Raw genomic sequence first — 13,662 nt, forward strand, 5'->3', positions numbered from 1 at the left:
TACAAAGCTAGTCCTAACTTAGCATTCCTTGGTGGTATTGGTTCCTCTAAATCTGAGGAAGAATGTCTGTAATTATAATGTCCTTGTGCAGGCCTGCCTGCAAGTCACTTCCTCTGCAAAACTTCTTCCTCCTTTCCACAAAGGAAGTGGTATCCACTGACCTGAATGGTGCAATGGTCTCCCGGTTGCCCAGGTCCTATTGCTTCATGGTTGGCTGGGGACCGACGTGACACTGGTTGTTGATTCTTCTTTTTTTTAATGTGGCATTACCACATTTTGTTAATGGGATAAAAGCTCCATCTTTATGATGTGCCTCACTGGAAAAGGGTCCTAAGATGTCACTTCCTGTGATGTCTTTTAGGTCAAAGGGTATATGATGTAACTTCCGCTACCCCTGGCACCTGGGGAATCAATGCCCATGATGCAAACACGTTGGAGGAGATGTTATATCTTGTTATGGGCTTAGGGCCTGATTTAGATGTTAGCGGACGGGTTACTCAGTCACAACAGCGATGGATATCCCGTCTGCCGAAATAAAAAGCCCATAGGATATAATGAGTTTTATATTTCGGAGGACGGGATATCGGTCACCCTTCCACCGAGATCTAAATCAGGCCCTTAGCTTTTTTATTTACCAAAAGCCACCATCTGCTATGGGGATTTATTTTGGGGCAACAAAATGCCCACCAGCATGCCATGGTACGGAAGAGCATCTGTTGTTGTTTGTTTTTGCAGAAGATGTTCCCGCCTTGTGGGAAAGATCAGTTTCTACCAATAACTGCACCAGCCGGGTTGGGCTCGCTATATGGGTTAGTCCAGCCACCGCTGGGCCAACCCAAGTGCCAATGAGGTTCTGCCATTTCAGGAAAAGAAGCTTTGCATCTGTATTGATCGTGTGCTGTTCTTTTACCCTCATTTTTTACACATCTTTTGATTATTAAACAAAGATGCATAAAAATACGGCTATTGATGTTTCATTCTATGCATATGCCTGTTTGTTTTGCCTACTAACGTGTTTCTTTTACAGCAAGACAGAGAGGCATAAAGTTACCCTTTGCTTCCTCTTAATTGCCTTTTTTTTGTAGAAAATTAGAAAAAAGTTAGTTATCTGGTGAATTATACTTCTTCCACTGCATATCTCAGGGCATTGTATCAGGATAGCACTGGACAGCCACAAGTCAAAAAGTCTAAATATTTTATTGATTTTGGTCCCGGATCTGAGAACACAAGATAATAAATTTCAAAGTCATAGAATAGATAACCTGGAGACTGGATTGGCACGTTTTTTCTATGGTCCAATATCTTTTCCTGTTGGCGTTCTTTGTATAAGTTTTTATTTATCCTTCGCAGCCAACGAGTTTACGTTTTAAGTACAGTGCAGGTTATTCTGAGGGTTGTGCTAATCCCAGTTCAAGGACACATGGGAACTTGCATGACACTCTTAATGAGCCCCGTCGTGTTCTATAAAGGTAGGACATAAAACAATAAGTGCTGAACTCCTGCAAAAGCAAAGTGTGAAATCATGGACGTTCTCATTTTTTTTCCTAAAAGCCACACGAGTCTTCATTCGCACGTGTCTCGGTTTATTACATGCACGTTTTATATGCTCATAAACTGGAACCAAACTGCAGATGTGCTATTTCTGTTCTGCAATTGTTTTAGGTAGTAAACGGTGTGTACTTTTAAAAGCACTGCATTATGTGCCTTCAAACACCTAGAGGTGTGTGTGATTGTAAATGTATTTCACACATAATCCAGCCTAAAGCTGAAATACGCTCAGTGCCATAGTTCTGGGAATGTAGGATTCATGCAAACACCCAGAGAAATGTTTAAGAGGGAGAATAAACACTTAACGAACACCTTCCCGAAGCACAATTTAATTCAGAATTCCACAACCGCATGTTTTTGTAAAATGGCTTCAAATTGCCTAAGATTTACTCTTACAATAAGCAAAGCAAGTTTTGGAAAACGAGACAATGGAACAGCTTTGTTCGATCTCTGAAACTGTTGTAAATGAAACACGTTATTCATTTCAAAATAAAATGTGTACTTTGTATGTTACCCTATGTCTGGAGTGCGGGCGGCCCAGTGAGGGGCCCAGCTTCCCTGGGTGTCATTGACCATGCCTCTGATGCACAGGTCGTGGGAGTGTGTTTACAGTCAGTTACACACTGCCCTGGGGATCATTTATAAGGGCAGTCTGAGTAACAGAAAGCGGACTGGATGAAGACATTAAACACAGGAATATGGCGGTGCTGAGAGTCACGAAAGGGTAAGAATCGCAGTAGGATTTTCAATGGTAGAAACAGGAGCTACTTACGTTTGCCACATGCAGCTCCTTGGTAGGTTTTTCGTTCAGAATGCTATGTTTTGCTATGTGGTGTGTAATTGTAAAGGCCACTATCACCCACTATCACCCACAAGGGTGTCCTGGTGCTCAGCGGGTGTGTGTTCCTTGCCCTGCCTATGGTGGGTGTTGGTTAACTGAAAAGCCAGGTCTTCTGCTGCCTTTAGAATTCAAGAAGAGAGGAGCAAGCTCTGATGTGGAGTTAGCAGCTGCTTCATGCTTTAGGACCGATGTATGAGAACCAATCTGGTTGTGTATAGGTGGGATGTGTGTGAGTAGGAGTTCTATATAGCGGAGGTGTCTATGTGGTTGGTGAAAGGAGGTGCTGTTGTTCAGGTAGGTGGGGCATACGTTGTGTAGGGCCTTGGATGTGTGTGTGAAGAGCCTGAAATAATTATGTTTGTGTATCAGGAGCCAGTGGTGCTCAATAAGGTGTCGTGTGACATGAGTTCTGTGTTGGAGGTTGAGGATGAATCTAGCTTCAAGTTCTGGATGGTTTGTAGTCTTTCAGTGAGTTACTTTGTGATCCTGCCATAGAGGGTGTTCCCATAGTCCAACTTGCTGGTTCTAGGGCATGTGTGAGAGTTTTTCTAGTGTTGCTTGGGCGCCATTTTGAAGCTGCTCCTCGAAGATGTTCCTCAGCATCTTCAGGGTGTGGAAGCAGCATGCAGTGACAGCATTGACTTGTGCCGCGGTGACCAGTTTGCTGATGATGATTATCGAGAGGTTCCTGGTGTGGGTGCTGGGTGTGGGTCCAAGTTTACCCGTCCACCAGTTGGAGTCTCATGATGGCTCTTGCCATTGGGTTGCACTTGAGGGGAGCCAATGTGTCATCACATGCAGTGATCCAGCTGTTGAAGTTCATGGTGGATTTCTGCAAGTTGCTGGTGTGCTCGGACCAGTGCACCAAGAGGGTTCAGTACTCAATTGCTTTCCAGCTGCGGTGGGAGTTTTTGATAGTGGTAGCTCTGTGGTGGTACAGGATGGGTATGCTGAAACTGATGAGGGCGTGGTCTGTCCAGGTCATAGTTGCTGGCTTGTCGACTACGATGTTGCTGACTGAGGAGAAAATAATGTCCAATAGATGTCTGGTGGTGTGGGTGGGTTCAGTAACGCATTGGGTGAGGCCAAGGTTTCTGAGATTTTTTAGATGGCTGTGGAGTTTGAGTCGGTGCAATCTTCTAAGTGAAAGTTAAGGTCTTAAAGGAGAATGAAGGACCTGTCATTGAAGATGCGGGGTGCGACAAACTCTATGATGTCACTGTCGAAACTGGTGCAGGGTCCTGGTGGTCTGTATATCAGGGTTTCACCCATGGAGAAGTTGACTGTGAAGAATATCTTGAACGTGAGGTGTTCCATGTAGCTCGTGGGGGTGTCCGTGTAGGTGGACAGCTGAAGGTATCTTTGAATATTATGGTGACACCACCTCCAGACTTGTGCTGACAGTCCTGCCTGTCAATCTTCAAACCGGTGGGTATGTCTGTAGTGCTGTCCTGTGTTTTCCGTGAAGACGAACAGGTCCCATATCTCTGTGATCTGTTGGGTGAGCAAGCAGGTGCTGAGGAGAATGGATGTGAGTGTGGCGTGTTGTGTCAGTGGAGTTTGGTCTGTGTGAGCCTGAGCAGGAGGCTGGTTTGTGCGAGTGTGAATGAGTGGGGTGCTGCTGGTGCAGGAGTGGTGGGTTTAGGGTGTAGGAGACTGCATGAGAACTTGAAGGAGGTGCATGTGAACACTCCTTCCATGTTGTGAAGTTTGGCAGCAGTGCAGCAAGCGGCGACCATGGTTGACAGCACAGGGGAGCTCTGCAGGGCAGCAGTGCGTAGGGCAAGAAGAACCAGTGGTTCTGACGTTGGTCCCAATTCAGGTGCTGATGGTTTGGGCTTGGTTGGTTTTCCTAGGTGCTGGATGACCCTATGCTGAGACATGTGTTCTTGTGTCCCAGCAAGGAGCCGGGCACTGTTTGGATTTCTCCTTAAGTTGAGAAAAACTCCAAACAGTGGCTGAGCTCCACGCTGTCTCAAATATGTGTGTCTTAGCCACAGCAAAGAGCTGGATACTGTTTGGATTTTTTCTGAGGGTAAGACAAAATCTAAAAAACATCTGGGCTCCTTGCTGGCATGCAGGCATGTGTGTGTCTGTGCCCTAACAAAGAACTAAGCAAACACAAGGAGATGATGGACGGAGCGCTGATACTTTTCAGACACTCACCCCCAGTCACAGATCTGGGTTGAATCCATCATCCTTCTTTAGCTCACTTCGCCATCCCAGTTCAGATGCAGCCATATGCAAATTAGTCTTGACCCTGTGCCTCAAGGGAACAGTCTAGCCTGAACTGCCAAGCCAGGTCTTCCCTGGACCGGAAACAAGCATCAACAAAGAACTGGGCACTGTGTAGCCAGGTGCTGTTTGGATTTTTTCTGATTCTAGGAAAGATCCAGGCTCTTCACTGATGCTCAGATATGTGTGCATCTGAGTACCAGTCAGGAGCCAGGAACTGCTCATATCCGCAGTTTCTTTCCAGGAAGCAGCGAGGTGCTGTTTTGATTTGGATTCTTTATGTGGCTAAAACAAATCTGACCAGCAGCACTTTGACAGAGAAGCACTTGGAGCTGTCTTGATGTGAAGAAGAATGTGGGGAATGAAAGGGAGGGACTAGAAGCAATCCTAGTCCCTCCCTTCCAATTCCCACTGTTAGTGGATTGGTTTGGGTGGTTGGAGGGAGGGAAGGATGAACTGGGCTGCCCCCCCCCCAGCTCCTTCATATCTCCCACCTCCCTCTCTCCCACCAACAGAAAAAAGTAATAACTACCCTCAGTCCTTAGTTCTGCCCATCCGCACGGTCCATGAAGGGACATGGGAAGAGCTAGGGAATCCCTCTTAGATCCTTCCTTATATGTGTGTGGCATTACTAGAGGCTTTACAAGCATAATAATGAGGCAGTTTGGAAGTGAAAACTGGGCAGCATCATTAACAAGTTTGCTGGTGCATTGGAATACACCTACTCCACAACCCAGGGCGAAGAGGAATTTGTCCCCATCGGAGGGGTAGGAGTAAGGATAGGCAGGGAAATTTTTAAAAAAAGGCTGCTGGGCTTGCCTGACCCCTGCCTCCACAAGGTCTCCTAAACAGTGAGTCACACTGCAGGGTCCCTCAGCATCAGGACTGGTGAGATCAGTAGTCATCCTCTTGCAGATCATGAATGCATCTGCACCTGGGGGTGGCACATGGTACCTTCAACCTATACATCTTTTTGGTAACTTGTAAAACACAGAATATTACACACAGAATATTACACCTTTTACATACTAGAATTTGTTCCTTAAGGATCTTTAAGGGACACATTCGGTCTTTGTTGGGATTCAGGCCTCCTATATGCATTTGCACATCTGCTGCTAATTCAGCAGATTCTGAAGAAAATCAGGTAGGACTGAGCACAGTTGATTCTGGTGGCCCTGATTTGAGATTGGAACAGCATGGCTTGGTACTCAAAACTGTGACCCCAAGCACCTACACAGCTCTTCATGAAGATATGCTGCCTCAACTACAAGGTAGGGTATTTTACTCAAACCTCGGTAATCTACAGCTCTGAATGTGTGGAAATTGAGTGGAACAAGCTAAGATGTAATCTACTTTTGGATAGGTGGTGGATGTCACCACCCATTTGCATGAATTCACATACCCCACTCCACTAAAGTTCACACCTAACCACTATTTATGTAATCTATCCCATAGAAACTGGGGTAAATGCATGGAATGGCTTACTTAGGAGCGCAAGAGTAATCCCAATAATAAACAATAACCACTGACAAAACCAATAACCTTGGGTTTGGGAGCAGATTGTAGCCAAATGTAAAGTGCTTCAATGCCTCGACGGGGGTGGTAAGTGCTATCTAAATACAATACAATTTATAATCCACATGGCCCACACTAATACTAATACCATAACACTCAGCGGTTGAGCAGTGAATTGTAATTCATACAACCTACATAATAATTCATTTGTACTGCTTGACACTCTTACACTTACATGAGACAAAACTTGCTACTAGTCATGGCCATCACCTAGAACTGTGCCAACCCGCAACAATAAACCACCCATCACCAACTGAACAGGCATTGAATAACTGAAGAAATCTGCCACATACTGCTGCCCAATGGAGGATTTTAATTTAGTCCACCACTGCAGGTCCTACCAAGCTACATACTGCTTCTCGATATCTCACAATTGCATTCAGATATAGGATGATATTAAAAAGTCCATCCCAGCAGATCTCGCCACCATTTCTCCCTCCAACCTATGCCTGATCTAGAGTATAAACCCTAAGCAAAGTATCTCAGAAAGGACAACCTAGAGGAATAACCAGTTAGGTAGACTTTGATCATAAGAAATACCATAAAGGGACCTGCAGAGCTACTCAAAGATGCCTCTTAATGCAAACCATAAACTGCCTGCCTATACCTTCCACTTCTTCCACTATCACAGTGGTTGAACAGTGCTTTGTTCCATAACATAATAATTGCACTACAGCTGTCATCATATATGACATGGAAATACTCCCAACTTCAGATCAAATCAAAGACTACACCCTTCTTGCCATACACCCTGTTCAAAGTAGGATGTGGCACATGTAGGCAAGTGCTTCTGTGTTCCACATAGGGATGGTAGCACTATATAAATGTTGCAATACAATACAATGCAATACTCACTGTTAAGAAGTGCTATTATACTGCCCAGTGGTGTACATAATGTCAGTGGACGTGAGGGGAGTTCCATAAAGGATTGTGCTGCTGTAAGATTTGTGAATGAAGTACAACCCCACTTCAGACAACACGAAATCTTAATGGTGAGCTTTCTTTGGGATCAATAGTTAGATATTTTGAGCCTGATTTACAAACTGCACTTTGTAGTAAATTTTTAGTGCTACAAAAACTTCGACAAAGTGTAAGTTTTGCCCATACTAATACACACAGAGTTCTCCACCCAGACTGCAAAATCCCTGCATCTGTAAGTATAGATTTGACTAGCAAATGTAGGAGGGACACACGGTAGTGGGTGCGGAAAGTGGCAGATTCACTACTAAAGGGGTTGGGATTAGGGAGCAGCAAGAGGGGTTTAAGGAGGATCAGGGAGGGATTAAGGGAGGGATGACACCCACCCTCGCAAGAGTAAGCCAACATGAGTCTGGGGGACCAAGGATGTAACTTATGATTTTGTAGTAAATTTATACTCAAAGCTTATGAATACCGAAGAAGTGAACTAACTACAAAGGATAAACGTACTCAAAAAGTGTAACTTACCCGGGCCCTAGTGTTGTGAATGCCTATTTGGACTAAAGTAGTGCATCAAAGGATAGCCATTTTTCCAGTACAATATATGCAATATATGAAAAAACGTTTGTGCTTGAAGTGACAATATATGTGTTTTAGCCACACTGACTCATGCAATATTTTGCCCAGCCTATGAGTGTGCAAACTCCCTTCCACTGCATTTTGTTTTACAGAGTTTCCACATGCATAACATTATGCAAATTTCCCAAGATTATCTAAAGGGGAATAATATGTATTTGCACAACACAGAAAAACAATAAATAAATAAATAATTTAAAGTACCAAGAAAGGCTTTGAGATAGAGCGCACTCAATTCAAAGTGGACGTAAACGATATGGCATCTGTTAAACTTAAAGTGATGACTCCATCTCTCTTTACCATCTTTGGAGGGCAAATTTGTTGTAGATGTCCAGTCTCTCTTTGTTTTAGCAAGGAGAAATTACATGAAACCAAGGAATATTTAGTCCATAATATTTTGTACAAAAAAGCCTGTTCAGAAAGAAACCATATGCAAACGAGCTTTGGTCCTGCTCCAACCCAAACTGCCAGGCCAGGACCCCGCAGAAAGGGAATACAGAGCAAGACCAAGTCATTTGCATACAGCCTGTTTGTTGTAATCACAACATGACACGGAGACAGGAAGTCGGTTCCAAAGGTTTATTGGTCACGACACACACAGCATCAGCGCACTGCATCCTTCAGCCAGCAGCCGCTCAACTGACAGGACGCGAGCGCACCGTCAACCCATTAGAACATTAGAATTCTCAACATTCCACCGTGGCGCGAGGAATGTGGTCATGGTAACAGCAAGATCATAACATACCCCCCTTTCCTCTACACGCAGGTAGAGCAAATTAATTGACTGAAAAAGGGGGAAGGGGAGAGCGAGGGAAGGGCCGGGGCAGGGAGACAAGGAAGCAAGGCAGGGGGCAGTGAGCAAAACAACGCAACCACCTCACTGACAACAAGAGAAAGAGATAATACAGGTGGCAATCACCCCACCATGAAATCATGCAAATGTTGGGGAAGTCTCCTGACCCACAAGGGTCTCTGACATGGTAGAGTGTCTTGAGGACCATGAGACTCCGTATCTTCTGTATTGGACCTTTGGCTAGTACTCAAATTGTCACCACCGGGACCTGGCACTCTCGTCTCAGCACCGGAGCGAGTACTGTTGAGTAATTGATGATCATGAGCCAACATGTAACCTGAACATGAATTCCTTCTGACAATGGCATTAGGAGATTGGTCTCGTGAGCGATACTTAGCTACTCTCCGTAAGTTCCATTTTTCTCCATTGGCCAATACAACATAGAAAGGATGCACCTCCTGAACTTTGAAAGGACCACAAAACTTGCATAGACCTTTGACCCAACGACCGGATCTCACTTTGACCCAGTCACCCACTTGAATGTTAACCGAAGTCTTCTCTTGGGTGTGTCCGAGTGAGGATGCATGCATGGTAGTACTCTTACCACTTCCACTCACATTCTTGCCTTCTACCAACTCTCTGACCCACGGAGGTACAAATTTAGAAGATGGTTTTCTACCTCGCATGGCAATGAAGGGAACTACCCCGGTGGTGAAATTCTCAGTGGTGCGGTAGGCCCACACTAATTCGTTTAAGGTTTCATCAATGTCAAGATTATTGGTGAGAGCCAGACTTATGGCTCCTTTAACCATACGGTTGGCTCTTTCTACGATCCCATTGAATTGAGGGTTGTACAATGTGGTGAGTGAATGTCTAATACCACACTCACGAAGAAACTTCCACATTTCATTTGAAGGTAATTGGGTGCCGTTGTCCATAATAAGGACAGTGGGAAAACCTTCCTCTTTGAAAATGGTGAGCAGTACTCTAATGGTAATTCTAGAGGTATTTCAGGAAGCAGATACACAATAAGTCATCTAGAGTGGACATCCATTATGACCATGCCAAATCTCTTACTGTGGTGAACACCTGGCATAGGTCCAATAAAATCAAGGCAAATGCTATGCCAAACCACCCCGGGATCATGGATCGAACTCGGGACAGATTGTGGTCCAACCTTCAGTCTCTTCTCACACTCACAACATTCACTGCATCTCTCAACCCAATCGACCACTTCATTGTCCATACATGGCCACCAGAGTTCATTCCTCAAGCATTTTTTAGTAATAGTCTGGCCTAAGTGTCCTTCGTGGGCTAAGTTGAAGAGTCTTTTGCGAATGCCAAACAGGGGAATTATCTTATCACTGCGCATGATAACATGTCCAGCGACAGTGGATAATTCGTCAATGACAGCATTGAAGGGTCTAACGCTGATGGAAATACAAAAAGGATATTCCCTTGATCCACCAATTTATAGAGCATAAAGTATTATGTCAAAGAGAAAGTTTTCTTAGGGAAATAAATTTTATCTTTATTTTATAAAAACATATTCATCTTAGTCGATCATACAAATTCATTTACATATCATGAACATCAAAATGGTTACAAACCTCCTAAAATACAATACAGTTGAATTACAATCACATAAAAATATATAACACCATTACGACCAGCGTAACGTGGAGACAAAACACAAATTGTAAGATTCAAATATTCCTCTTTACGAGTGCACATCAGATTCAATTTTTAGAGATACAGTACATTATACATTGACAAATCTGTATATACGTAATCTGTATTGGTTCTCTGATTGCGCTATCCACAGCGTCGACGCGTTTCGATGGTTTCAGAATGATAATGCCATCTTTATCAAGACCACATACTTTTGTCTCTCACTTCAATACTTTTCCTTTGTGGTGGGGTATCTTTCTGTGTTCCTTATTCCTTTTTAAGTTTCAGAAAAACCACATTCTTCTTCTATCACCCTCTTCGTGAGTTAGAGTGGTATATTTAGTTTTTTCTTGTCGTTGTGAATGCGGGCTTGCTCGTTTCGAAGAGCCTCTTTCTATGGTTATGTTATTCGGCTTTCTGCACTGCGAGGTATTTTTAAAATTTGTTCTTCTTGCATCAGCGAGTCTGGTTACTTGCTGGTTTATAATTTTCCCGTTAATTTCCGGGTCGCAGCCCAATCTATGGTAGTTTTCGGGATTCCTGCGTTGCCGAGTATTTAAAAAAAAAACTTTTCTTTCATCAGCGAGTCTGGTTGTTTCGCTGTATTATCGTCGTCCTGCTTATTTCCGGATCGGAGCTCAATCTAATTTGTCAATGTATAATGTACTGTATCTCTAAAAATTGAATCTGATGTGCACTCGTAAAGAGGAATATTTGAATCTTACAATTTGTGTTTTGTCTCCACATTACGCTGGTCGTAATGGTGTTATATATTTTTATGTGATTGTAATTCAACTGTATTGTATTTTAGGAGGTTTTTAACCATTTTGATGTTCATGATATGTAAATGAATTTGTATGATCGACTAAGATGAATATGTTTTTATAAAATAAAGATAAAATTTATTTCCCTAAGAAAACTTTCTCTTTGACATAATACTTTATGCTCTATAAATTGGTGGATCAAGGGAATATCCTTTTTGTATTTGGGTTAAGTACCCTATCTCCCTTGGTCTTCAAGGGGTCCCTCTCAATCTTTCAAACTCTAACGCTGATGGGCAAAGTGCTCTCCCTACGTCTGCCTTTCAAAATGAGGTTGAGAACTCCTTTCAGGTCCTCATCTTGAGACATGGCATCCGCCCATTCCTCCTTACTGACTACACCACGACTCCACTGAACCACATCATCAACACTGGAGATGGCTCCTTCTCTCTCACTCTTAGACACACGACTTTTGTCTACTTCTTCCCAGGCTAAGGGCAGACGCGACATACAATCAGCTTGGAAATTGCGCCAGCCTGAAATGAACTCAATGTTAAAATTATATTCCTGTAACTTGGAGGCTAAGCGAGCCAGCCTAGCTGACCCTTTCCCTGTTCCACTTGGTGACAGGATTTTTAGTAATGGTTTGTGGTCGGTGTGCAGGAGTTCCTGTCAGAGGTGGCATGGTGGGCAAAAAAAGATGGCCTGGGATGTGGCCCCCAAATAATTACAAGTGGCTGGTAGCAGTTCAAGCTTTCCACCCATCATTGTTTGCTTTCTTCAATGGGCTAAAACTACACACATATTATTTGTGATCTCATAAACAGTTAAAGTCTAGCTTGTGTAATATTTTCTTTTATGACATTAGCTTTAAGGTGTGTCCCATCTGTATTCTAGTTCATGTTTGTTTTGTTTGCATGGTTTTTTATACATATATGCATATATGTATGTTTGTATGTATGTATGCATGCAAGGGTTTGTTTATAACACTACGCTGCCTACGTAGACACACATTGTTGAACAGTGGGTGAAGCCCTGCAAGAAAGATAATAATTGTTCCAGAGAGGCAGGTAACAGGTGGCAATTGTGTTAGGGCAAGTGTTCTTTGAAGAGAGGAGTTGTTAAACTTTGAATGAGAATGGCAGCCTTTAGTGTCTTCTATCTTTCTTGCTTTTTTTCTTTTCAAGTCAAGTATGTCCAGGCTCTTGGCATAGTAAACACTTATGGGGCAGCCAGATACCCCCAAAGGGATCTGGATGTAATTCAACTCCCTCACAATTGAGTCTCAAGGGAAATGGTGCGTTATAGTTTTGATGTATAGATCAATCTTCAAGCATCTACAGAGATCTCTAGACCACGACAAATCAATTGTATTGAATTGCTACGTGTTGTGCAGGCCATCTTTATAACTGGAATAGGACTAGTATAAACTTAAATGAATGAAGTAAATGAGGTGTGCACATAGGGAATATGTATTTTATTACAACAACTACATATATATTCGATTATTAAGAATACCATTTTGAGAGAAAAAAACACAAATGCCAAGAAGAAAGACAATATACTTTGTTTTCAAAACACAGCAAATAGAACAGGAATGGATGCCAAAATAAAGTACACAGTAGTGTGAATTGAGAGTAAGGCACTTGTTAAACTCTAAGACGTAGCGATTCTGTTCCTAGTACATAAAAGAACAGAGCTATCATCAAGAGAGAAATCTCAATTTACTGTGTGATAAAATCCAGAAATCTAAAACTGCCTCTAATCTCGTAGTACACTGCCACCTGTGCATTCATGGGTGTAGCATTTTCTATTATTTTTCGTAATGTTAGACTTGGTACCCTTTGCTTGGTAACCCTTAAACATTTTTCCTTTTCCCCTCCTATTTTTCTGAAGCTGCTTTTGTTGGCCTTAAGAGTCTGTGCATTTTACCTCTTCTAACCAGTGCTAAAGTGCTTGTGCTCACTCCCTAAAACATGTCAAAATTGGCTTACATCCGATTTATCTATTTAATGTACTCATAAGTTCATAGTAAAGTGGTACACCATATACAAAGGGCTTGTAAATGAAATAGTACTGGTGGGCTTACAGCACTTATTGTGCCACCCGCTTTACTAGTAGCTCCCTAAACCATGTCTCAAGCCTTTCATTGCAGCCAGTTGGCATTTTTAAATTATCAATTTGACTTTCCAATACAATCCCTTTGCCAGGACTAAAACTCCCTTTTTAGTACATATAAGCCACCCTTAAGGTAGGCCCTAAACAGCCCGTAGCGCAGGGTGCATTGTAATTAAAAACATAGGCTATGTAATTTTAGGTTTTACATAGCTTGGTCGTGAAAAACTCACAATTATTTTTTTTTACTATTGTGAGGTCTACCTCTCCCATAGGATAATATTGGGGTACCTTATTACATTTTATAAGTGCTAATATTTCATTTATTTAGCATTCGTCCATCATTTGTTGCCGCAGCACTTTTTGCCCTAAGTGGGATGGGTATGCTCAGAAGTGGGTCCCTTGCTCGCTGTGCCACTGGATTCAAGCTAGCCTGGATGATGAGGGGTGATATACCTGAAACCGGTTCCAGGATGCTTGTTTCCGGTCCAGGGAGGACCCGGCTTGGCAGATCAGGCTGGACTGTTCCCATGAGGAGCAGGGCCAAGACTGGTTTGCATATGGCTGGG

The 13,662-nt window shown here is 43.0% G+C and overlaps 1 protein-coding gene across 2 annotated transcripts in view; it reads left to right on the forward strand.

Moving 5' to 3' along the window:
* SLC1A7 (solute carrier family 1 member 7) overlaps positions 1 to 13,662 on the forward strand; it is a 632,908-nt gene that overhangs the window by 163,239 nt on the left and 456,007 nt on the right. The gene's annotated exons all lie outside the window — the stretch shown is intronic.

Source organism: Triturus cristatus, chromosome 4_2 (assembly GCF_964204655.1).
Source record: "Triturus cristatus chromosome 4_2, aTriCri1.1, whole genome shotgun sequence".
Lineage (NCBI taxonomy): Eukaryota > Metazoa > Chordata > Amphibia > Caudata > Salamandridae > Triturus > Triturus cristatus.